The following is a 27879-nucleotide window of genomic DNA, read 5'->3' on the forward strand; positions in this document are numbered from 1 at the left end:
GCTCTGATTCTCTATGTTTCTAAGGACACAGCCTATCAGACTATCACTTGCAACATTGCTTTGCATCTTATAGATGTGCAGAAAAATGCAAAAGTTAATCTTTTCCAGTTGTCATGAGCCAACCTTTTACTTTGACACAAAGGAATCTCAAGTGAAAAGTTAGTGTCCTTTTTAAGGAGAGAAATTAGGAAACATTTTCCCACACAAAGAGGGTTGAAGTTAGGAACTGTCTACAGGATTTAAACATTGTTATAAGGAGACAAGAAGAGGAAACTTTTCACTTTGCCCTCATCAGGTGTAGGAAGCTAGAAACAGACTTGAACAAAATGATAACACAGTGTGGAGCTGGAGAAACACAGCAGGTCAGGCAGCATCAGAGGAGCAGGAAAGCTGATGTTTTGGGTCACGACCCTTCTTTATTTTTCTGAAGAAGGGTCCCGGCCTGAAATGTCAACTTTTCTGCTCCTCTGACGCTGCCTGACCTGCTCTGATCCTCCAGCTCCACACTGTGTTGTCTCGGACTCCAGCATCGGCAGTTCTTACTATTTCTGAACAAAGTGGCAGCATTTGACACTGCAGGAGAAGAGAGTGCTGATTGGTTGGGCCATCGGTGGCATGAAGATGCAGCAAGAACATTTAACTGTCAGTCTTCATTTACAGACCAGGCAGGTAGATTCTGATTGGCTGGGGTGTTACCCATTGAATGCAGGGGGGAATTGACTGTCTCCATACCCTTTTTTTTCCATGAAGAAGGTGCACGCTATCATCAATTTCCTTTTGCCTTTGTGAAACAGGATCCTGTGTATTAACATATGTAGCTTCTAGCTTGCACTAACCATCACACTATGAGCTGAACTGATGAACTTAAATTGGTTTCCGGTGAAACCCTTAGCACAGTCTGGATTCTTTAATAAGTGATTTCCAGTAGCATAACATTTAATGGTGGGTATACTGTTCTGAGGTTTATGGGCTGGTTGAGCACGAACAGCTGGTACCCCCTGATAATAGTGAACAGGATGTGCTGTTGGATACAGTCTGGTGGTTGTTGGGATACATGGGCGATATACTTGGCAAGGGCAAGGATGGGTATATGGATTTGAGTCACAGATCAGCCATGATCTCATTGAATTGTTGAACAAGATTGAGGGATTGAATGGCCTCCTCCTGTTCCTATGAACTTATTTTTACGTAAAAACATCTTCTATGGGATGTTGTTAGGACATGTTTATGTTATGTAACAAGGAATGCTACAGAAACTCAGCAGGTCTGGCAGCATTTTAGGAGAGAGAAACAAAGTTAACTTTTCAAGTCCAGTGTGACTCTTATTCAGAACCCTTAAATTGTAGACTGATGGGGTACTAATTGGCCAGGTTGGAACTGTCTTGCTTTTATATGTACAGGTCATACCTGGGCGATTTTCTACATTGTTGGGTAGATGCCAGTATTGTAACTCTACTAGAACAGCTTGGGTAGGAGAGAGGCAAGTTCTGGAGCACAAGTATTCAGTACTATAGCCAGAATGTGTCAGAGCCCGTAGCCTTTGCGGTATCCAGTGCCTCCAACCGTTTCTTGATATCACGTGGAGTGAATCGAATTGGCTGAAGACTGGTATCTGTAATGGTGGGGACCACTGGAGGAGGCTGAGATGGCACTTCTGGCTGAAGATTGCTGCGAATGCTTCAGCCTTATCTTTTGCACTGATGTGCTGGGTTCTTCCATCAATGAGGATGGGGATATTTGTGGAGCCTCCTCCCCCAGTGAATTGTTTAATTGTCCACCACCATTCACGATTGGATGTGGCAGGACTGCAGAGCTTAGATCTGATCTGGTGGTTGTGGGATCACTTAGCTCTGTCTATCACTTGCTGCTTTCGCTGTTTGGCGTGCAAGTAGCCCTGTTTGGTGGCTTCACCAGGTTGACACCTCATTTTCAGGTATGCCTGGCGCTGCTCCTGGCATGCCCTCCTGCACTCTCCGTTGAACCAGGGTTGACCCGCTGGCTTGATGGTAATGGTTGAGTGGGGGATATGCTGGGCCATGAGGTTACTGATTGTGCTGGAGTACAGTTCTGCTACTGATGGCCTGACAGAACCTCCGTGAGGCAATGAAGGAATGAAAGAACTGAAAAAGAATTGGTGGTGGAATTGTCACAGGATCAGTGTGAAGAGGAACAGAGATTAAATCAATCCCAAGAAATATTACCATCCTGGAATATTAACACAGCTGCTAGAGGAGTCATTAACCCAGAGCCGGGGCAGATAGTTCAGAACAGACTTGTGTATGTTTGCAGATTTCTTGAAATCATAAAATGAAAATGTTGCCATAACAATAAGGGGGAAAGGCTTTGGTTATCAGGATCTCTATGGTAACAGAAGTGGATCAGTTTATAAAACAGCTGCTGTTCTTTACTGTAATGGTTGTGTAAGATACTCAGAATATTAGATTCCCTTAGAACAGTGTGTGGAGTTGGTAATTGTCAGATTGTTGAAAGGTATCAGATCTTCTAGAGGTCTAAACGGACAGTTATTACTGAAGGAGAGGCCTGTTCAGTCAAGTGATTTCCAGGAAATTAGTTACAATGAAATTACTTAAAATATCCATACAGCATTTCAAACAATATCAGAAACCGGACACATTCTCGACTGTTACTCTCTAACTGCAGGCAAGGAAACAGAGCTATAGAGTGACAACCTTTCCATATCTAATGTTCTTAATAACCCAAATTCCTGGGCTTAATTTAGATTTAAACTAAATTTAGTCTTTAACTAAATACGTAATTGCTAATTATATCACGTAAATAAACCTGCATTGACATGATGTAACAGAATTATCTATGTATCAGTTTTAGATTCCTTGTTCTACAAATATATGAAACTTAATGAAGAATGCAGAGTTACATGTGGATTCAGTTGTGGGCTATTGTTGATTCTTATTTTGTCCAAGTTATTTAAGTTAAACTTCCTGCTAGTATATTTCTTTTTGAATATGTCTGTTCCAATTAGTAATATATACAGGAGGTGAAACCATATTAACATATGTTTTGAGTTTCGAGAACCTGCTATAAAATGTCTCTATTTGTGCATTTATCCAAAAGAATGATTAATGCTTTCCATAACTTGAACCTCAGCACCCCAACCCCTTCCTAGTGTCTGGTGCCTCAGTCAGGCCCTGGTCTGTTTGTTGTGAGCCTTGTTCAGTAAGCTTCCTGCGAGCTGCTGAGTTATTACTGGGGCAGTAAGGCCCTTAAATGCTTCATTTGGTAGTGGTGTGGGAAGGGGGTCCCAGCATGGAAGTAATCAGAAGAGCACTCAGCTACCCCTTCAATGTCACCCAACACTAAACTGGGAGGAGACAGCATTACATTCCACCTGGTGCATTTGGTTCTGGGGCCATGGGTTCAAATCCTACCATAACATACAATGAAATTTGATTGAAATTAAAAGTCTAGCCCAATAGTGACAGGAAGGGGAGGCAACAGCCTACTGGTTTTATCGTTGGACTGTTAAACCAGAAACCCAGGTAATGCTCTGGGGACCTGAGTTCAAATCCTGTCACAGCAGATGGCAGAATTTCAATTCAATAAATATCTGGAATTAAGGGCCCAAGGTTGATTGTGAATCCATTGCCAAATGTCAGAAAAACCCCTCTGATTCTCTAACGCCCTTCAGGGAAGGATCCTTACCTGGTCTGGCCTACATGTGACTCCAGACCTACAGCAATGTGGTTGGCTCTTAACTGCCCTCTGGGTAATTAGGGATGGGCAATAAATGCTGCCTGAGACAGTGATATGTACCCCTCACCCCCCACCCCATGAACATCAGAGAGTGTCTTTGGGCATTTCATGAGTTAAAGAAGTTTTATTGAGATAGTTATAGCTTTCTTGGGAAGGAGGTGAGAGGAAATAATAAAGGAGATGAGAATACAGCATTCTGTGGCCCGGATCTTCCAGTCTCTTGGTGCCCAGGGACTTGTGGAAAGAAATGGAGTCATGAAGTAATCTCTTGTCAGAACAGATTTACTGCCCTTTCCCATCAGAACCTTTATCATGAAGGAACCTGACTCATTCATGTGCAATTCCGAACGTGTACCATATCTTCATAATATCATTCCACCGCAACTGGACAAAGTCAGGGAGTTGGCTTAAATAAATCTCTATGAAATTCAGTATGAAACCATCTGAGACTAAACAATCGGAATTAAAGTACAACAGGTCAGAAAACAAATTCTCAAAATTACACACTTGCCATCATTGTCATTGAGGCATTTTCCTGTTAAATTTATTAAATTTCATAGTTGTGTCCTCTCAATACTTGTTCACAAGAATTTTATATCTCTTTTTACTCATTCATGGGATGTGGGCATCATTGGCTGGGCCCAGCATTTATTGCCCATCCCTAGCTGCCCCTTGAGAAGGTGGTGGTGAGCTGCTTTCTTGAACCGCTGCAGTCCATGTGCTGTAGGTAGACCCACAATGCCCTTAGGGAGGGAACTCCAGGATTGTGACCCAGTGACAGTGAAGGAACAGTGATATATTTCCAAGTCAGGATGGTGTGTGGCTTGGTGGTGTTCCCACGTATCTGTTGCCCTCATCCTAGGTAGTAGTGGCTGTGGGGTGGAAGGGGCTGCGGTGAATTTCCATATTGCAATCCCCCCCACTATTTCGATAGAGAAATCTCATGACTTGCATTTTATGTGAATATGTTACTAACTTAAAAATAAAGGTATCCATTTGATTTGTGTTAAAATGTTACAGGCTTGAAATTAACTGTGCAAATCTAAAACAAACAGATTAACAGCTTTGCTAAAATATCCAGAAAAGTTGAATGTTTGGTCATGTTTGCACTGGGCAGTTTGAAAGGCTGTTTGGCAATTCTAATGGAAATACAATCGGCAATATTCCCAAGTACAGGTACAGGAAACCACTGATGATATACAATCCTGGAGAATTAAGTCTCTCCATGTGTTTAAATTTAGAAGAATAATACAGTTTTGTAATCTAATCTTTTCATCGACTGGCACACAGAATAGTTTCTGGCCCACTCCTGCTTCTGCCACTTGCTGAACGGCTTCCTTCCGCTCACTCACAATTCCCTGCTTTTTTCCTGCTGATTAGTGTCACCTCACATATTTAGAATGTCCGCCTGTCTGCTCAGAGTGAGAATGCATGGCTCGTGTTGCAGATTTGCTCATTTCACACCCATGTCAAAATTACTTATTAAATTCAGCACCTTCCGATACAGTGTGCAGGAAAAGACCTCCAAGTGCCACTGTTCAAACACTCACTGACAATCAGCATATGTAGCTGTGTGCCTGGTGAACTCATTTACACAGATAAAAATGTCACAGCAATATGCTCTAAATCGCTCTCCCCTTTCATCATCATTAATTGCTGGTTATGGGTCTGTCCTCTTTGCTTATTAAGGCAGTGTTAGGGATGCTGCCTCCGCTAGTCTGATTAAGAATTAAAAAAAAAACTGTGCCAATCCATTTCAGCGGCGCTAGGACTCGTTAATCAAGGGATGGGTTTTGCTCTTAATTAGCCGGTTGGCCACAGGGGACAATGCAGAGTTGAGGGTGTGATAGAGCCCGAAGGGGGAAGGGAATGGGGCTGAGAGGAAATAAATTGTCAGCCTCGGCCAGAGTGGGTTCTTATAACAGGGACAATATGTTCCGCTGCGGGGTGGGTGGGTGTCTCCCAGGGTACTGCTGTTATTTAAATATGATAGCAAAAGCAATCTTTCACTAAACTGTCTCTTTGACCCACTCCCTCAGCTGTCATTCTGGTAGTGATTTCATTCCGATTGAGACGCTGCTTCATCCGCTTCTCTAGCGAAAAGGGAAAGAGTCTGTCGCCTTTATAGTTTCCTGAATGACAGGGAGACGCAGTTATTACTCATGCATGGAAAGCAACTTAAATATTCTGGGTCACTCCCTCACCCCCAGACACACACAGACATGTTCAAGTCTAACCTCACTCACAGCAGTTACGTGCTGAGGGGTTTCCAATCTGGCCCCTTATAAACGGGGTGGGGGGGGCGCAGGTGGTAACATGTTGGGTTCCAGTGGGGAGGGTTTGTTGGGGTTTTGGGGACAGGGGCTGGGCTGTGTGGTGGTGTGGGATGGAGAATGACAGAATGATGCAGGGCAGAAGTCCATTTGTTCCATCGAACCCGTGGTGGCTCTCCGAAAGAGCTGTTTAAGTTAATGCCACTGCTCTGCTTCCCCCTACCCACCACCCAGACATTGTCCCTTTGGTGATTTACCGAAAACTGAATAAAAGATATTTCTGCCCAATATTCCATCATAATACACAAAGCAAAGCAGAGTGGGGACATACATTGCACACTTGGTATGTTGGTTCAGCCTGATTCAACATCAGAACGTTGTAAAATTATGTTTTGAGACTAATGCGCATTATTTGGCCTTGGATTTAAAATGGAACAGCACTTAATGAAGACCTTTCTTTAAAGGCAGCTTCCTTTATGAGCCTGCTGCAGTATTGTGGTATCCAGAAAGACTGACTTACTGCCTGTAGCTGAATATCTGTGACTCCGAGGCTGATTCGAACCATAAGATGTCTGACATATTTGGGTTGCCAACACTGACTGCATGTATTCCTGAAAATCTCATGATCTCCTGCCTCTGGCTGGCAACCCCCCGACATCCTGACCCCATCACCCCTCAAGCCACCCGTTACACTTCCACACCATTGGCCACTCAACCTAACCCTAACCCTACCCCTACCTCTAACCCTAACTCCAATGCTAACCCTAACCCTGTCGTTCTACAACTTTCAGATATCTGCCAGCCCGTTCATTACCCAATTGGATGGTTCTTGACCATACTTTTGGCCAAACTGCCATCGTTTTGGTTTGATTGCACAAAGAAATATAGAAAATAGGAACAGGAGTAGGCCATTCAGCCCTTTGAACCTGGCCCATCATTTAATCTGATCATGGTTGATCGTCCAACTCAGATCCCTGTTCCTGCTTTCTCCCCCATGCCCTTTGATTCCTTTAGCTCTAAGAACCATAACTAACGCTTTCTTGAAAACATTCAATGTTTTGGTCTCAACTGCTTTCTGTGGTAGAGAATTCCACAGACTCTCCACTCCCTGGGTGAAGAATTTCTCCTCATCTTAGTCTCTGTATCCTTAGACTGTGACCCCTGGATTTGGATTCCCTAGTTATCAGGAAGGAGGTGGGTTGTAAGCATGTAACAGTCCTGTTTAAATAAAGCCCTTCTATGCCACCAGGCTCACCACCAGTGAGAGCAGAAGGTCCTGCACTATGTGTGCAACAGGTTTCTTTCACAATGCTTTAAAAGGTACTTTGAAAGAGAAGAAGTATGTTCAGGTAGAAAACTCAGTAAGCTAGTAACAAAAAGATTGTTTTGACAAGAAAAACACATAATGGTCATGGGACAAATAGAGGAATAAATTGTTGGGCTGGAGAAGGTGAAAAACAGAATCATTGTAACAATGCAGTTGAACTGTGACAATAATTCTTTCACATTGTGACTGTATTCTCACCCTGTGACATTGTATAATACAGTTACACTGTGGCAGTACTGTCAAACTGCAGCAATGTGAAGATAGTTACTATGACAATACTGTCATGTTGTGAAAATGTGAAAATACTCTCCCCTCTGGCACTATTATAACTCAGTTCCAGAGTGACATTATGTCAGTACAGTTTTCCTGTGATATTGTGACGACACACTTACCCTGTAGCATTGTAAGATTCTGTTACCCTGTGATGCAGTTATATTGTAAAGCTGTGACAATACAGTTAGACTGTGATAATACAGTTACACTGCTACACTGTGACAATACAATCACACAGTTACACTCTGACAATATAGTTATACTTCAACACTGTGACAAAATGTGCTTCAGGCTGCCTTGAGCTTTCTCATTTCCCTGTCTGCTCTGCTCTCTGGCCTGCTCATGCCCAGCATTGGATGCTCCACTGACTTAGTATCCTGTTTGGTGTGAGTCTTATTTCTTTCCTGACATAATTGTAACAGCAGTGAGTAGCCCAGTGCAGCTCAAATGAGCTTTTTTGGGCACATGATGCTTCACAGGGATTCTTAATGACATCTCCAGACTTCTGACTTGTAGTTCACAGCAAGAAATGGAGGATGGTATTTAATTCTCACAAACTACTCTTATGCAGTAATTCAGGTGACAATTTATAGATGTCTCACTTTGAAAATATACTTTTAAATGAACCTCAGAAAATCCAGCGTGCCAGTCATTTTTTCTCTACTTAAATGGTCAAGATAATATCAAGCGATATATACACAATGAATACTTAAAACAAACTAAAGCAGTTGTTTATTTCAAAAACAATGTAGGTCCTGAAGATTAGAGCAATACTGAGTCATAGACTCCAGCACTTATGTGTCAATATTGCAGATTCTGAATTATTCAGACAGTCAGGGAAAACATCACTCAAGATATGACATTTTATTGTAGGAATTAACTGTTAGCATTGTGATTGCATTTTTATTTTTGCCGTGTGACAATCTGGCTTGTGACATTTTCCAAGTCTTGCTAAAGGAGATCTTAACGTGGTGGAATTTCAAGAACTGCTGGTGATGATACATCACATCCCATTTCTTCCCTGTGCTCTATTGGCACAATTGGAGAGGATTATGCCACTTGTACTGTAAGATTGCAACCTTGCATTTTATGCAAATTCTTTAATTTGCAACATTATAATGGCAACTTGACTCAAGTGTGGCTCTGGAATAGGGATTTTCTTTTAAAGAACAGCTAATGATTATTTTTCAGGTAATCAGCTACTCTCCATTTATTTGATTGCAGCTGCAATCAATTAATAGCCAATTAATTGACTAATTGTACATATTTCTAGTTTGGTTTACACAGGAGCATAGGTGCTCTTATGGCACAGTTCAAGTCCCATCTGCTGTAGTAGTGGATCATAACATTTCTGAGCAGGTTGATTGGAAAGTGTATACTTGCAGGACCCTCAAACCTAGTCAACTTTTGCACAGACTAATTGTGTGCTACTGAACTGAAGAGGACAGTGCATGCTCTTTCATTCTCCGACTTTCTAGAATTTTCAGACAACTGGGGAACCAGGAATTGATGAAATTCTTCACAATTGAATACACTAATAACCTGCCAAAATTACAAAATAATCAAGCAGCAAGAGGAGGAGATGAAATAAATACAATAACCAGAGAAAAAGTAGTAAGGAAACTAATGGTTCTAAAGACCGAAAGGTTCCCTGGATGTGATGGGTTGTATCCCAGGATATGAAAGGAAGTAGTTACAGAGATAGTGGATACACTGGTAGATTTTTTCCAGGAATCCTTAGATTCTGGAAAAGTCCCAGAGTGTTGGGAAATGCCAATATAACACCAATATTCAAAAAGGGAAGGGGACAAAATCAGGTAACTATAGGCCAGTTAGCTTAACGTCTTTTATTGGGAAAATGATGGAATCTATTATAAAGGATGTATTAACAGGGCATTTAGAAACACAACATAATCATACAGTGTCAGCACAGGTTCATGAAAGGGAAATCATGTTTGACAACTTTATTAGAATTCTTTGAGGAGGTAACAAGCAGGACAGATGAAGGGGAAGCAGTAGATGCGATATAGTTGGATTTGAAGAAAGTATTTGATAAGGTATCACACATTAGGCTATTTAGAATACCTTATGGTGTTGGGGGTGGAATATGAGAATGGATAGAGGATTGGCTAACTATTAGAAGACAGAGATTTGGAATAAGAGAGGGGTCAGTGCTGGGGCCTCAGTTATTGACAATATATATCACCGACTTAGATGAGGAAAGTAATGTAGTGTAGCCAATTTGTGGATGACAAAAAATAAGTGGTAAGGCTAGTGGTCAGGTTGATACAACGAGTCTGAGAAGGGATATAGACTGTGAAGTGAGTGAGCAAAATCTTGGTATATAGACTACAATCTGGGGAGATGTGAAGTTGTGCACTTTGGCAGGAGGAATTGATGAGCTGAGTATTATTTAAATAGAGAAAGACTGCAGGAAGCCACAGCTCAGAGGGATTTGGGAGTCCTCATGCATGAAACATAAAGAACTAGCATCTAAGTTCAGCTGGTAATAGGGAAGGCAAATGGAATGTTGGCCTTTATTTCAAAGGGAATGGTGTCTAGAAGTAGGGAGGTTTTGCTAAATCTATACAAGGTATTAATCTAATCACACCTGCAATGCTGAGAATAGTTTGGCCCCCTTATCTAGGGAAACCTATACTGGCATTGGTGACAGTCTAATAAAGGTTCACTAGGCTAACACTGGGTAAGTGGGATTGTTTCCTTCAGAGGACTGTTGAAGTTGGGTTGTTAAGTGTATTCAAGGCTGGGATAGGCAGATTTCAAATCATTAAGGGGGAATCAAGGTTTATGGGGAAGAGGCAGGAAAGTGGCATTAAGGATTGTCGGATCAGCCATGATCTGATTGAATGGCACAGCAGACTTGATGGGCTGAATGGCCTACTTTACTTCTACGTCATATGGTCTGAAGCTATTCTGTGCACTTCCTCCTGTCTGATCTCCCATGATGCTCCTGAAGCTCAGAAACTTCAGTTCATGCAGAGCTCTGTCCTTGGATATATACTTCCACCAAGTTCCTGTTCACACAGGCTCCTGTGGTGCTCACTGACCTACAATGGCATTGGCTTCAAAATTCCCAACCCTGCTTCCAAATCCCTTTGTGGCCTCACCTCTCCCTGTCTCTGTAATTTTCCCCAGCCCCATTAACACCTGAGCTCTCTGCCTTCTTCTCATGCTGACTCCCCTGAATTCTATTGGTCCATCATTGGCAGCCATGCCTTCAACGACAAAGGCTCTTGTAGAGTAAAAGGTTAATACTCAAATATCTAACTAGTCAGCCTATATCACCACTGATGTAAGAGATCATGTGACAGGAGACACGTATTTTTATCTTTCAGAGCCTTGCTGGCTAACTCATCATTTACTGCCTCTTCCTAAGTGCAGTTGAACTGAGTGCATTTGAGAGTCAACTATGTTGCTGTCTTTGAACTTATGTGTAGGTCATATTGATTGAGAATGGCAGATTCCCTTCCCTAGGGGGCATTAGTAAATCAGGTAGGTTTTTACATCAATCAGTGATGGCTTCATTGGGCTGAATCTTACCTTTTCTTGGCCAGGTTCGAGTCGTGTTGGTCTTTTTGGAGGGAATTCCACTGTGAGGCCCAGCAATGTTTCTCGCCCTATCTGACCGAATCTGTCTCATGCACTACCCCTCAACGCCCTGAAGGGGTCCCTCAGGTCGGATTCCGGACCCCTGTCACCATGTGCCGCTCCCAGAACATCTCACCTCTCCTGGAGTTCACTGAAATCCCTTGAGACCACACCATCTTTAAAAGCCTGTTGTGCACTTGGACGATCTCTGTCCAGCCAGAGCTGCCCTGAACAGATCCTGACAATTGCTCAAGATGTGGCAGATGGGTGGGTGATATCAGGTGGACTCACGGTTGCACAGTGGAATGTGCCCTGGGATGTTTTTCAGGGTGATCTGGAGCAAGTATGAGGGGCAGTATGACCTCGTTCTGTGCTGTCTCACTTTACTTTATGTCAATAAAATGTACATTAAGCATCAAACTTTGAGTTCTTTTCTGAGCAGAGATTTCCAGGAAAGTAGAAGCATCACTGGGGATTTGTCAGTGATCAGGGCCTCACTGGTTTTTTTTAATGAGACCATGAACACAGGCTCATTAATTATTGAAAAGGCTTCACAATGAACAGATATTGAAAACAAGGACCACTTTGGCTTTCACTTGCCTACAGCTCAGCAGTGTTTGAAGATTTTTCTGTGGTTTCATCTAAAACACCTTCACCCCACAGAGACCGTCCCCCGAGTATAATTAACATGGTAATTACAATATACAGTGTTATCAGCACATTTATCATAAAAGCAATAAGCAAAATTAAACAGGTAGGATTGTTAGTGCTTGGATTCACCAGCATTAACTCCCAGCTAAAGAGAATTGCACTTGTCAAAATAATCAGGTTACCAGAATAGAAGAGGCAATGTATTTTGTTTTATGAATATATATCTTAAATATCTGTTAGTCTTTGACAGCATTATTAGCTGTCTGCTGTTGCAGCACTCCTTCCTTGGAGCTTTGTGTTTTAGAGTTTAATGCTGGATGAGTCTGAACTCTGCTGCACAGTGCTTACACCCATCCCCAGCGAAGTCCACACCGTGGGCCTGCAGAAGTGAACTGTCGTTGCCGTAATTGATGGGATTATAGAGTCTGTTCCTTGCTCTCGGAGTAATGTTATCGGAGTAACTCAGGGAGAGTGTCACAGGGGCGATTGTGCAGCACACAGGCTCCCAGTATGGGAGACACAACCTGAGGCTGTGGGTGTCTCTGATGGAGTCTCTTTTTACTTTCTGTAACACAGACAGAGCTGCGTGCTGCCTAGATCATGTGCTTGATGTCATACCACGGTTTGGGTTCTTCATTCATTGATTGAGGAGAAGTCAAAATTAAAAACTGTCTCCCGGCTAGATATCAAAGTAATACTAATATACATTAATATTAAATCCTACTCTACATGGCAATCATAGATATATACATATCACTGAAATTTGTGTAAATAGACATCTATAATCAGAGTTATAGATAGATAGGGTCACTGGACTCAAAATGTTAATTCTATTTCTCTCTCTAGAGATGCTGCCAGACCTGCTGAGTTTCTCCAACTTTTACTGTTTCTATTTCAGCTTTCCAACATCTGCAGTGTTTTATTGTTATTTAAACGAATGTGACAGTGACCCTGAGTGTTTATTGACTGTGATTGTCAGGAATGAACAGATTATTTGCAGCGATTATAAACAGGATGATTTATCTTCTGCAGTGAAACTGCAGGGTCACTGGACTCAAAATGTGAACTCTGCTTCTTCCTCCGCTGGTGCTGTCAGACCTGCTGAGTTTCTCCAGTATTTTCTTTTTTTCTGATACAGCGAGGCCTTACTTACAGTTATATTAAATAAGGACTATGTATTGTTCATGTCCATGTTATAGTCCGTATCTTTTAGAGTGTTCTAACCCCACCTACATTGTGGTATTTATACTCAGTGATCTGCAGCTCTGTGATATCATTGCAAGGGTGTTCCAGGGTCCTAAAGCCCTGATACAATATTGGCAAGAATATTGTCTACCCAGCAGGAGGGAGGTGTTTGAGCTGTGAGCTCTTGTCTGACCCTGCACCCAAAAGGTCCTGCCAACTTTATACTTGTACAACTCCCTTGTAAAAAAGGTGATAGTGTGCTTTTATTCTCAGTGTACTTCCACAAGAACAATCTTCAAATAAAATTCAACACTAAATCAGATAAAATGATATCAAGGCTGGCGAGCGAAAGCCTGGTTAAAGAAATGGGTTTTAATGAATGTGTTAAATACAGAGGGAGAGGTGGTAAGGTGTATGGAGGGAGTTCCAGAGCTTAGGGCCAGGTAACTCTGTAAAGTCAAGTGCATCAAAGGCAAAGTGACAAAATCGAGAGATATTCCTGAGAGTAGAATTAGATAAAAGGAAATGTGGCCAAGTGGCTACCAGCCTAAGTAACAAGGCCCAACATAAAATTGTCTGAATAGTTTCTGTAAGCAAGGCCTGATGGACTGAAAAAAGGCCAAGGTTACCACAGGCCAAAGCCAACAAGGACCAGCCTAGACTGGATTGCATATTGAACAATGGGAGAGTTGATATGACCTGAAACCCATTGAGAGGTACTCAGTCAGAACAGTAGGAAGAGACATTATGTTTTTGTATTCCCCAGTTTTGGTCAGACCCTTTGGCACCATGGAGTAATCATATCTTGGAAAGAGATGGGTAGGGTGACCTGGCCTAACCTTATTGGACGCTCTAACCTCTGCCCAATTACTCATTGGCTGAAGTCAGAGACCATTCCAGAAGGGCTCAGAAATTGGGGATAAGAAAGGACACCTGGCAGCCATTCCCTCAGCAAAACTCAGCCGACGAAGACTCTGAGTGAGACCCGCTTCGTACCAAGAAGACTCTGAATGCCCTGTTGACAGAGCTCAGTGAATTGGATACAGCAATTCTCCCTTCTCTCCGAACAGGTTTGTGATGTAGGACTCTGTGCTCAATGGTCTGTTCCCCAGGACGCACAATGAGACAAATATCAACTGTGCGTCGAGGGCCATCAACTCAGTGAAAGACGCTCGTTGGTCTGCCTGAGCCTTGATGATCTTCCAGAACAAGGAGTTGACCGTAATTGAGTGTTGCAGACTGGCACATTCCAAGGCCCAGAACTATGTGCTGGGGGATGCACTAAAGCTTGGGGCAGCTGCTGCCAAGGGGCATTGGGGAAAGACCACTGTCTGAGGTCTTCCTGCTGAAGATAAATGGGGGTCCGCTCAGTTATCAGAACCTCCCAGTGCCTCGACATGTAAATATAATTTTGTAAAAGTAGGAAACGCCTTGGGTTAGTTTGTTCAACATATATAAAGATTGTGTACAGAATCCAGCTGCTTTAGTGACTATGTATTTATATAAAGATATTTTGTATGAATAAAGTGAATTTTTGAAGTAAATAGCACCCACCTATGTGCTAAGAAGACCCTGAATGGCCTGTTGACAGAGCTCAGTGAATTGGATCCAGCAGCTCAATCAAGTTCACCAAATTGGCTCATAGATGTGTTTTTCAGGCAGTCAGCCTAGTTTGAGGAAAGTTAATTTAATTTGCGGAAGAGTTGTTTCTTTAAATTGCGACTAGTTTAACTTGCGATTAGTTTAATAAAATTAAGTTTGAAACACAATCCTTTGTTAGTCCCATAAAGTGAGATCTCCGGGTTAAATGTTTTTTTTTGAGTAATAAGCTGGTCAAAGTGTCTGTACAGAATAATTCACAAGCAACGCAAAGTATTGCTGATGTTAGAAGGGGCTGGAGAAACTCAATACGTGGCTGGGAGTGTTGTTTACTTGGTCCATGTTGTGTTGAAACACCCCCATCTTGTTTGGAGCATTACTGCCATTACTGCCATTTTAATTGGGTGCCCACAATCACCTCTGACTTCAAGGGCTGGTGGGGGATCTTGGGGTCTAGTTCCAGAGAAAAGAAATAAAATGCATTTATATAGCATCTTTCACCATCTCAGAGCATCCCAATGCACTATAAAACCAGTTAAGTACCATTGATGTGTAATCGCTGGTGCATTGTAAGAAACATGATAGATATGTCTGTGTGTGTGGGTGCATTTATGTGCAAGTGTGGGAGTATAAGTGTACACATGTGTGGGTGCATGTCTATAGGTGTATGAGTGCATGCATGTGGCTGTGTGTATGGGTGTGTATGCGTGTGGGTGTGTGTCTGTGTGAGTGTATGTGTCTGGGTTTGTACCTGGGAGTGTGTCAGTGGATGTGTACATGTATGTGTGTCTGGGTATGAGTCCATGGGTATGAAAATATATGTGTGAGTGTTGTTATGGACCAGACGAAGCCCCTTAAAACATGTCAAAAAGACAAGGTGTTGAGCTGGATGAACACAGCAGGCCAAGCAGCATCAGAGGAGCAGGAAAGCTGACGTTTCGGGCCTAGACACTTCTTCAGAAGGGCCTTTTCTGAACAAGGGTCTAGGCCCGAAACGTCAGCTTTCCTGCTCCTCTGATGCTGCTTGGCCTGCTGTGTTCATCCAGCTCTACACCTTGTTATCTCAGATTCTCCAGCATCTGCAGTTCCTACTATCTCATGTCAAAAAGACAGCCTATACCCTAACTTTTTCTTATTTTAAGGGCAAATACCAACAGTTGCGAACCGGATGTGATTTACCAGTTAAACTACCAGGCTTGATACAAAACCCACTTTATACATACACTACAGTTAAAATGCAACAAAAGAAAGAATTAGAATAAATTTTGGAAAACTTAACAGGATAATAGATTATTTAATTACAAAACAGTAACTATTCCAACATCCCATAAACACACCCTTGGCAAAGGCAAGTTCAGTAAAATAGATTGTCTCACATGTTCTGAGGAAGGGTCAACGGACCCAAAATGTTAACTCTGTTTTCCCTCACAGATGCTGCCAGACCTGCTGAGCTTTTCCAGCAACTTCTGCTTTTGTTCCTGATTTACAGCATTGGTTCTTTTGGTTTTTTGTCTCATATGTAATTCTAGCAACAGGAAGAGAACCCCAGTTTTTAGCTGTAACAGAGAGAGGAATAAGAGCTTCCACATCCAGCTTCAATACCCCAGCAACTGCTGAAAGATAAAACTAAAAATGCTGGTTCTGTGGAGTTTGATCCCACCCACTCAGGCTGCTTCTATTGTTCTAACTTATAAAAAACCCCAAGGCTTCACAGGTTATTTACTTTATTGGCTTTAAGCATGCCGCTCAGTACTTCTGTCTCAACCTCTCTTCACAAAAAAATCAGGACACAATACATCCCTTAAAGACACAGTATGTGTGTCTATGTATTTGTGACAATGCGTGTGTAGTTTGTGCATGTGGCTGTGTGTCTGGGTGTGTGTCTATGTGTGTGTGGGTCTATGTGTCTGTGAGTGTATGTGTGCAGGTATGAGTGTTTGGCTGTGTGACTGTATGTGTGTGGGTGTGTGTGTTTGGCTGTTTGAGTATATGCGTGTGTGTGTGTGTCTGTGTGAGTGTATGTGTCTGGGTCTGTGTCTGAGTCTGACTGTGTATCTGGGTGTGTGTTTGTATGTGCGGGTGTATGAGTGTGGGTGTGAGTGTCTGGGTGTGTGTCTGGGTGTGTGTCTATGGGTGTGTACATTTCTGTACAATACGCACACAGACATGATGATTCTGGAACTCAGATTAAAGTGCTGGAATGAGATGATTTTACCACTGGTAGCAGTTCCTGCAATAAGTGCAATCTAACTGAGTTGTATCGGTAAAAATTCTAGTGGCTATGGGACCACAGCACAAAACTGCCCATAACTCAGCTATAATTAGTGCTCCATTGGAGGCACAACTCAGAAAGGAGATGAGGATGTCTGCTGTGAGGAGCTGGAAATGTCACATTGATGTGGGAAGGGATGATCCTCTGAGATGGGGAGGGTTAAGGCATATTGTTGTAACTCTGTAGAAGAAGCTTTATCCTTCATCTAATGCATGTTACATCTGACCTGGGAGTGCTTAATGCACACACTGGTTGTAGAGAGTGAAAAAAAATCTTCCTTTGCCTCATAAAAATCATGAGCAGAAAATTAGCATAAGTGCGCATAAAGACTAATGGCCATGTAAAAAGCTTTCCGTGTTTGTGAGACAAGTCCTCAGCCAGGCAGCTACAGCACACCATGCCCAGAGAGAAACTGGGAGCTGGAGATGAGAATTAAATCGGATGTCCTCAGGAAAGGCAATTACAGTCAGATCACCACTCTGCTGCTACCTTCCTACGTTAGGATCCAACTCTACATTTCTCACTGCCCCTTCTGGTACTGGCTCTGTCAGGAATATGCAGGCCACCAGAAATCCAATTGGTCCTTCAGAGAGTACGATAGTTGGGGGTAGGGGGTGTTTAACCCAGGCCCCCTTTGTTAGGGCAGTAGATGCTGTATTTTGTAATGTTTAAACATTCCCATTCGACAATAAATCATTATCTCATGGCTGGGATTTCTTTGTTTAGTGTAAACACATCAGCTCAAACCCCCCACTCTCTGTCAGTGACCCCGCCCTCCCCCCCCCCCTCTTCAGTGACCCCTCCCTCACTCCCCCACTCTCTGTCAGTGACCCCTCCCTCACTCCCCACTCTCTGTCAGTGACCCCTCCCTCACTCCCCCACCCCCTGACAGTGACCCCTCCCTCACTCCCCCACCCCCCGACAGTGACCACTCCCTCACTCCCCCACCACTTCCTCTGGAAGTTCATTCCACACACGAATCATTCCCTATGTAAAAAATTGCCCCTAATGTCTTTTTAAAATCTTTCTTGTCTCACCTTAAAAATATGCCCCCTAGTCTTGAAATCCCCTACCCTAGGGAAAAGACACCTGCCAATACCTTATCTATACCCCTCATGATTTTATAAACCTCTATAAGGTCACCCCTCAACCTCCTACACTCCAGTGAGAAAAATCACAGCCTATCCATCCTCTCTTGTAAATCCAACCCTCCAGTCCTGGCAACATTCTGATAAACCTCTTCATAAATAATAATAATAAATAAGACCAAGGCTGCTCTGATTACAAGTTCAATCCACATTTCCCACCTTCCCCTGATAACCTTTCACCCCCTTTGCTTAACAAGAATCTCAGTCCAAACTCAAGAACCTGGCTCTCATCTCTTTTTAACATGAAGGTGGTTCCAAAAGTTCATGACACCAGCCAAGTTGCTCTTCACCAGAGCCAGCATGGGCTTGTCGGGCCAAACAGCCTCATTCTGTGCCACGACCACTCTCTAATTCTATAATTCCCTAAATGACCAGCACAAGTTGAGGCAGTAATGAGGGAGTCAGGTACATCATACAAGGGGGAGTTGGTTCTGGAAATGAGGAAGTGATGTGGCAAGGGTTTGGCGAGAGAGGAAACAAGATGCTGAAAACTCAAGGAGAGAAAGAAAGTGGTCGTTTGAGAATTTCCAGTAATACGCGGGTTGGAAGCAGCATTTTGTAACGTAAGATCGTAAGAAATGGAAGTGGAGGCCAATCAGCCCCTCGATCCTGAACCATCATTCAGTAAGATTGTGGTTCACAATGCTGCCCTATTCCTAATCCCGGGATTCCTTTTGTGTCTGTGACCCAATCCAGTTAGTGCAACACACCATAACCAACGGAGAAACCTGGAGCAGGATTGTCAAGCACTCAGATCTGTCTCCACATGATGCTGGGAATGATCCTAAAAGATTCCAGTACATCACATTTGATAGTCCAGGTGGAGGAGTTCAGCCCAACTGATTGTCAAGGGTGAACTGCATGATTTAAAAAAACTGAAATTAAACAATTAATTCCTCATTCCTTACCCAGATCGTTACGAAACTAGATAATTAAGCCAATACAGACTTTTGCTTCCTTATAGATGCACAAAAAATAGGAGTAGGCCATTCAGCCCTTCAATCTGATCCTGGCTGATCATCCAACTCCATACTATGTTCCTACTTTCTCCCCAAATACTTTGAAAATATTTAAATGCATAAAAAATTGTTTTTTGAATCCCACAGCATCTCATATTTTATTGCATAAAATAAATAATCCTGTTTATAATCACTACAAATAATCAGACACCATTGTGCTGTGTTCATTCCCCACAATCACAGTCAATAAACACTCAGGGTCACTGGCACATTCATTTATGTAAAAACCAAAATTCTGCGAACGTTGGAAATTTGAAATAAAAACAGCAAATGCTGGAGAAACTCAGCAGGTCTGGCACTGTCTGTGAAGAGACAAATAGAGTTAGCATTTCGAGTCTGGTAAGACTTTTTAGAACAGGACTCAAAACGTTAACTCTGTTTCTCTCTGTACAGATGCTGCCAGACCTGCTGAGTTCCTCCAGTTCCTTCTGTTTTTATTATTTTGTGTAATCGCAGGAGAGCTTACCTCAGCTGAAAACAATTCACTGCAGGATTGGATTTTTGTGATGCAGTGACGCAGTTTTCGTCCTGAACTGGGAGACCTGGATTCAAGTCCCACCTGCTCCAGAGGTATGTAATAATAACATCTCTGAACAAGATGATTATAAGATATTTATTAGCAAAAGTATAAAATTTGGATTCAAAGACATTTAGAGTCATTTGGTTGTACAGCACAGTAACAGACTTTTCGGGCCAACTTGTCCATGCTGACCAGATATCCTAAGTTAATCTGATCCCATTTGCCAGCACTTGGCCCATATCCCTCTAAACCCTTCCTATTCATATACCCATCCAGATGCCTTTTAAATGTTGTAATTGTACCAGCCTCCACCACTTCCTCTGGCAGCTCATTCCATACACGCACCACCCTCTGTGTGAAAAAATTGCCCCTCAGGTCGCTTTTAAATCTTTCCCCTCTCACCTATGCCCTCTAGTTTTGAACTCCTGGGAATAAACCTTGGCTATTCACCCTATGATTTTATAAGGTCACCCCTCAGCCTCCAACGCTCCAGGGGAAAATAGCCCTAGCCTATTCAGCCTCTCCCTTTAGCTCAAACCCTCCAACCATGGAAAAATCCTTGTTAATCTTTTCTGTGCCCTCTCAAGTTTAACAACATCTTTCCTACAGAAGGGCGATCAGATTTGTATTCAGTATTCCAAAAGTGGTCTCACTAACTCCTATATACAATCCACTGGCCAATGTGCTGCCTCCACTGTGCGGGCTGTTCAATCCCCGGAGGAGGCCAATATGATATTGGTAAAATATAGGCCTTGGGGTCAGATGGCCACTAAGTTGGAACGGGGGAGCTATAAGGACTTGGTAATAAGTGATACAGCAGCTTTAGGGAGACAATGACATGTTATTAATATCACTAAGCTGCTGATCCACAAAACCAGGCTCATACTCTGGGGATGCACATTTACCAATGGAGCTGCTGGAAGAAAAGTGAATTTACTAAATAATTGATTGAAAAGGAGTCATTGCATTGGTGGCCATATTGTCCTAAAATCCCACCTGGTTCGCTTAAAGCCCCTTTAGGGAAGGAAATCTGCCATCCTTACCCGGTCTGGCCTACGCATGACTCCAGACCCACAGCAATGGGGGTTAGCCTCTAACTGCCCTCTGGCATTTAGGGATGGACCAGCCAGCGATGACCTGCATTAGCTACATTTGCTAAAGTCCAGAGACATGAACAATATTCAGCTATACAGCAGTAATGTTCAAAACCCTGAATCAGTAACTGATTACTACATTCTTGTAACCTGGTAATACCGGCCAAGATGCTATTTGCTTCCTTCACACATGTTGCACACCGTAATAATAGTCCTGACAATCTATCCATCAGTAATCCCCAATCCTTTGTCCTGTGAAATAATACCGTTCATCTTGTTTTGCGGCTACTCGCTATTCTTTACAGAGCTCATGACCTTGTACTTGTCTGCACTGCCAGTGATTAACCAGGCCTCCAACACTGTAAAGTTGATCATCTCACTGCTGCTCGTTTGCAAGCCCTCCCTTCTTGATATGATTGGTCAGACTCTGTTTTTCTGGACTCCACTTCCAGGTCATTTCTGCACATCGTAAACTGTCATTCACTGATCTAGCAGGCATTTCTTCCCCTGCTTCTTTCCATGTCCATCCACTGCCAAAGCCAAGCCCCTCTTTCCTGCCATATTCTCCACCTTCACTCTGCATTCCAAACCCTGAGGTGACGTTTTCCACTTACCATTGTATCGGATCGAGTTGCTGAAAGCTTCTCTTCACAGGAACTCCAAGAGATTTATTGATGATATTATTTCATGGGTTTTTATTTCATTTATTTCATCGCTGGCTAGGCCAGTGTATATTGCCCATCCCTAGTTGCCCTTAAGAAGGTGGTACTGAGCCACCGTCTCTAACCGTCGTCCATTTTACTTGAGATTTTTGTAGCTTTGGCGGGTCGTGTTTACTTACTTTAATTGACCTGTTTAGACATGTTATGACACCCCACTCCTGGGGGCAGGTGGAACATGAACCTGTACCTTTTTACACAGAAGTACAGACACTAGCACTGTACCACTAAGGGTGTGCTGGGCCACTTTTATGTTGTACTTATAACCATGTTACAGTAGATCTGGAGCCAGTAAAGGAGAGACAGGTAAAGATGGCAGATTTTTTTTTCCCTACAGGACCTCATTGAACCAAATAAATTTTTAGAACACGGGATGACTATTGATCATGGTCTCCACGTCAGCGACTGGCTGTCTATTCCTGACTTGAACACATATCCCTGGAGCATTAGCCTGGATCACTAGGAAAGTGACATTCCCACTATAATACTGCCTCCCCAGGCAGCGTCTCCCTTAAGCCACTCTGACTATGTTTCTGATCTTCATTTCCTCAGCTGATTCCTCATTCTATCCTTTGATAAACCTGCAAGGAACTTCCTGATACTGGATCTCAGACTGAGCTGTCTGCAGTTTGCTGCACCATCTCTTTCTCCACACTCATTGGTGCATTTGACAGAAGGTTAGATCAGTCAATGAAGGAGAAAGGGTAAGAAGAACATATAGAGTCATAGAGATGTACAGCATGGAAACAGACCCTTCAGTCCATCTCGTCCATGCCAACCAGATATCCTAAATAAATCTAGTCCCATTTGCCAGCATTTGGCCTATATCCCTCTAAACCCTTCCTATTCATATACCCATCCAGATGCCTTTTAAATGTTGTAATTGTACCTGCTTCTACCAATTCCTCTGGCAGCTCGTTACGTACACACACCACCCTCTGCGTGAAAAAGTTGCCCCTTAGGGGCCTTTTAGATCATTTCTCTCTCACCTTAAACCTGTGCCCTCTAGTTTTGGATTCCCCCACCCTGGGATTAAGAACTTAGTTTGGGAGGGTGTTCATGTTGTGCACCAACACTGACATAGATGTGATGGGCTGAATGGCCTGTTTATGCTGAAGGTTTCAAAGTAATACTCACATTATATTCTTTTCTCTTCAATCATCAGACACAAATCCTACCCTCTAAGATTTCTTGAACAACATTTTCCTTGTATAGTATCTTCCAAACTTGCGATCTCTGTAATCTAGACAGACAAGGGCAGCAGATACATGGGAACACTAACCCTGTAGGTTCCCCTCCAAGCCACTCACCATTCTGACTTGGAAATATATTGCCTTTCCTTCAGCGTTGCTGGGTCAAAATCCTGGAATTCCCTCCCAAAGGACATTGCGGCTCAACCCTCATCAGGTTAGCTGCAGCATTTCAAGAAGGCAGCACCCCACTACCTTCTCAAGGTGGCAGCTAGGGATGGGCAATAAATGCTGGCCAGCCAGCACATTTGGTAAATGATTGGAAATAATTGTTTAGTGTGTGCCCAATTTCATTAGCGAATTCCTTTCATAGATATATCTGTAAACTCTGCACCCGGGGTTTTAGCTTCTTTTGTTACAGGTGGATGATTGTTCCTGCTGGATTAGATTCAGGACAATCAAAATCTAATCCCGCTGTCACCCATTCCTCTCAGAATCTGTCTCAGCTTCAAGTAGGTAGGACCAGAAATCCCCTTATCAGGAGCATCAGTCTCGGCATTTGTCAGCTTCCTAATTACAGAATAACACCCGCCTTCATTAATGTTATTCAATTGGTTCATTGACTCATCAATGGAGAAGAAAATATAAAAGGCAAAGATGCAAGTGTAGAGATTATAAAAGTAAAAAGAAAAAAAAATGACCTGAATATGAACTCCTAGCTGTATTCCAGAAGGGATTGTGATTCTTTAAACAAATGATTTTTGAAATATGTAATTGTAAATCAATTTGCAGACTGTGCACTGCATGAAGTTCAAGGGTCGAAGCAGATCAGAATACATTAAGGAGATGTGACGATTAAAAATAAGAGAGTTAGAGACTAGACCAGGGTGTTGGTAATGCCTGATCGGATAGATCATTGGAATCAAACAGAGAAATACTAATCCTAGCAACAGGGTACAGCAAAGTACCTTCACCACTCCATAGGAAGTTAAATAAACAGATTTGATGTTTGTTTGGGAGAGAAATTTATTGTAAATGATAGGATACTTAGCTGTGAAATGGAAAATTAACACAGCACATGATTTTATGAAAGTTTACCTTGTTAAAAGGTAAAGGAAATTATCCCAATTGATTGGAGATGATGCTTATTGTATATTCATACAAATCAAAGAATAATTGAGAGCTTTGTAGCCTTTTCTGATGTTGAATATGAAAAGCCTTAACCCCAGGTGGCATTGCAATTAGCTGGAGAATAGAATCACCTCCTCCATTGCCTGTCAGATCTGTAATTACATAAAGTGGGTAAATTAGTGTGTTCTGGTGGCAAACTCACACAAGCAAATGTTCATGCTCAGAAGGGGCAGGACATTTCCCTGGATACAATACAGGGAACATGTAGATAAGAGCAGGAGAAAGCTCTTTGCAGTTTGCCTGACTGACATTGCATTGCAGGACTGGAATATGTAATTGAAACTGCTCACGCAATCAGCTGGTCAGGTTTCCAACCCAGTGTATGCAGCTGGCAGACTGAATATTCCTTACAATGTGCCACTTTGAAATCGTTAGTATTCTTCTTGTTTGCAAAAAAAGGGGGCAAAATATGCCTCAAGCAGATTACAATAACTTGATAAATTTTTAACTTAGTGAACATACATTTACAAAAACAAGTAGATAAGGCAGCAATGAAGGTTTATATCTTTAGTTCGTTTAAAAGTAAGAAATTCCTGTAATGACGGAACATTCTAAAATTACAGCATTTTCAATTGCCTTGAATCAGCCTGTTTTAGTTTTATTAACGAATAAATTGTTGTATTATTGGGCAACTGGAATTTCTTTGCTGAATTTCAGCCCATTATGTCTGAACATTATAATAATAATTTCAAAGGTGTAACAATGGTGTCTGACGCATTTGGATTTCTGATATCAGATTCTGAAAGGAGACAGAATACTTTGCTACATCTGATACTCTCAGAAAAGCACAGGGGAGTGGTATGCACCTAGTCCTTTACCTCATGCATGTAGACAACAGGGCTTTCATCCTGACAGGAGACAGAATATCTGATCTTCTTTGAGTTTTAGATTTGGTGCCATTATTTAATTTATTTTTCATCACACAGTCTTGTTTTAGAAAGCCAGATTCTGGGCTCAATCCATAGGACTGAGGGGAGCAGAAAATACGAAAGTAAATTGAGTAGTGTACACACATGGATTGAGAACTGGTTGGCAGACAGAAAACAATGATGGGAATAAATGGTCTTTTCCAAGAGGCGGCCAATGACTGGTGAGGTACTGCAGGGCTCAGTGCTTGGACCCCCAGCTGTTCACAGTGTATATGAATAATTTAACTGGGGGAACTAAACGTAATACCTCCAAGTTTACAGATGACACAAAGCCACGTGGGAGGGTGAGTGTGAAGAGGATGCAGAGATGCTTCAGTGTGGTTTAGACAAGCTGAGTGAGTGGGTAAATACATGGCAAATGCAGTATTATGTGGATAAATGTCAGGGTATCCACTTTGGTAACAAAAACAGGGAGGCAGACTATTATCTGAATGGCAAAAAATTGGGAAAGGGGGAGGAGCAATGGGACCGAGGTGGCCTCGTACACCAGACACAAAAATAAGCATGTAGGTGCAACAGGTGGTGCTAAAGGCAAATAGTGTGTTAGCCTTCACAGTGAAAGGATTGGAGTACAGGATCGGGGGTGCCCTGCTGCAATTGTACAAAGCCTTGGTGAGACCACACCTGGAGCATTGTGTGCTGTTTTGGTCTCCTTATCTGAGGAAGGATGTTCTGTCTATGGAGGGAGTGCTACAAGGATTTACTTGACTGAATCCTGAGATGGCAGGACTGATGCTTGTTATGTATTAGGGAGTGAGGGGAGATATCATGACGGGGGTGAGGCGTGAGGGTGGCGTATTGTATTGGTGTTCTGTGATGATCTGTGGCCTAACTCTGATTAACAAACATCTATCGATCTAAGATTTAAAGCCAACAACTGATCCAGCATCAACAATAAATGCCAGCCAGTTCAGAGGTGCTCACACCCCATGATCAAATAATAAAAGACATGGAGCCAATGTTTAGGACATTGACTGCTTTCAAAACCACAAGAAGAAATGTTCTTGCCACAGAGGAAACCCTCAATCCAATGCGAACATTTCACACACTTCCCGACATCACCTCTCTTTGGATTCTAAGTGTGACACTGTGGCTGAACTCTTCCTCAGATTATGGAGAGTCCTACAGCCATATACAGGCCTCCTACAACATGTTCCTGATCTGAAATGAAACAGCTAGGATTTCAGAAAAGAGCACCTGGTTGTGTCTTCACGGGGTTTCGTGGATTATCCACTTCAAAATATATTGCCGTTCCTTCAGTGTCGCTGGGTCAAAATGCTGAAATTCTCTCCCTAAGGGCATTGTGGGTCTACCTACAGCACATGGACTGTAGTGATCCAGGAAGGCGGTTCAAAAATTTTTTAACCTATTTCCTACAAAACCCTGTTAAAAGATGCTACTACACGCCTCTGGAACAGGTAAGATTTGAGCACAGGCCGCCTGGCTCAGAGGTAGGAATATTACCACTGCATCACCACAGCCCTACAAAGAAAGCAGCTCACCACGACCTTCTCAAGGGCAACTAGGGACGGGCAATAAATGCTGGCCCAGGCAGTGACACCATGACACATGAGTGAATACAAAAAGATACTGTGGAGATCTGAAACAAAAACAGGAAGTGCTGGAGAAGCCAAGTTAACAGAGTTGTAAGTCAGGTACCTCTTCTTTGCAATGGCATATCTTAGGTACATCTGGCTCTTTGATAATGAATTTACTTTGCATTTTAATGATGGGTTTGAAAATACTTTCCAACCTAACTAGAAATCTCCGTCTGTCCCTGACTATTGCTTTGTAAACGCTCTAGTGCTTCTTTTGGGATAGTGTTGCTCCATCAGAAATGTGACCAATCGTCTCAAACATGCCAAGGTAGTTCATCTCAACAAAGTTAGCCATAAACAATGCATAAAGTACATAATGTTCTCCACAAAAGCGGGAAATTAAATGTGATGTATCTTTGGATAACTCGCACATAGCATTTTGGTACATTTTAATGACAAAATTTGCTATGACCTTTATGTGGTATTTTGCTGAAAAATGTGACCTTACTGGGACCTCTTACTTTTATATTTGCTAAGCTGACATGGCTGCATGAGAGTACAACTTAATTCTTACACTATAGAACACTAGTACATTGCTTTATGGAGTGGCCTTACCTTAAATCAGGTCAGCCTGACAAGTTATTAAGACCATGTAGAAGGTACAGGAGCGATTTACCAGGATGATACAAGGTATGAGGAAGTTCAGTATCAAATAAAAATGGAAAGTGCTGGAGAAACTCAACAGGTCTGGAGAAACAGAATTAATGATTTAAATCCAATACAAATCATTTTCACTGATGAAGTCATATTGGACTCAAAACATTAACTCTGTTTCTGTCTCCCAGATGCTGCCAGACCTGCTGAGTTTCTCCAGCACTTTCTGTTTTTGTTTCAGATTTCCGGTTTCCCTTTTATGTGAGGGAACTGAGTGATGTGGAGAGATTTTCAAAGCTGGCACTGTTCCCTTCCCAGCAGAGAGGTAGTTACAGTTATGAGGTGGGGAAAAACTGTTCCCACTAGCTCAATAACAAAAGTTATTTCAAATAGTGGGAAAAGAATTTGAGGGGAGGTGAGGTGAAATTTCTTCACACAGAGAAATGTTAAAATCTGGGATGATATATTGGAAAACACCATGAAAATGGTTTGTGAAGGAAATTTTTAGAAGGTAACTGAACGTGTTTTTGAAGAGGGTTATTTTGTTGGTTTATGTGAACAAGATAAAGATGTAGGCCTGATTTGTACTGCTGTGTCAAAGATGTAGTGCAAATGACCATTTAATGGCCTTTTTCTGTGCTGGTACCTTTCTTCATTCTATATTTCCTCAGTTCTACACAGTGGGTTTGAAAATGGGAATGGGATACACGTTTGAATGAGAAATGGCAGGGGGATGGAATCAAGATAGCATGGCTCTCTCAAAGAGCTGGCATAGGGACGACAGGCCGAACAGCCTGCTCTGTGTCATAACAATCTATCAATCCTGAGTACGCACTCCTAACACCAGTTTAGGGTTTCCCCTAAGCTTTGATTTTGGGATGATCTTGCAAGGGGAGGTGAACACCATTATAGAACAAGCACCCTCTTTTACAGATGAAACTAGTTGAGTGAATGTT

The sequence above is a fragment of the Rhincodon typus genome, chromosome 9 (genome assembly GCF_021869965.1).
Source record: "Rhincodon typus isolate 14 chromosome 9, sRhiTyp1.1, whole genome shotgun sequence".
Taxonomy (NCBI): Eukaryota; Metazoa; Chordata; class Chondrichthyes; order Orectolobiformes; family Rhincodontidae; genus Rhincodon; species Rhincodon typus.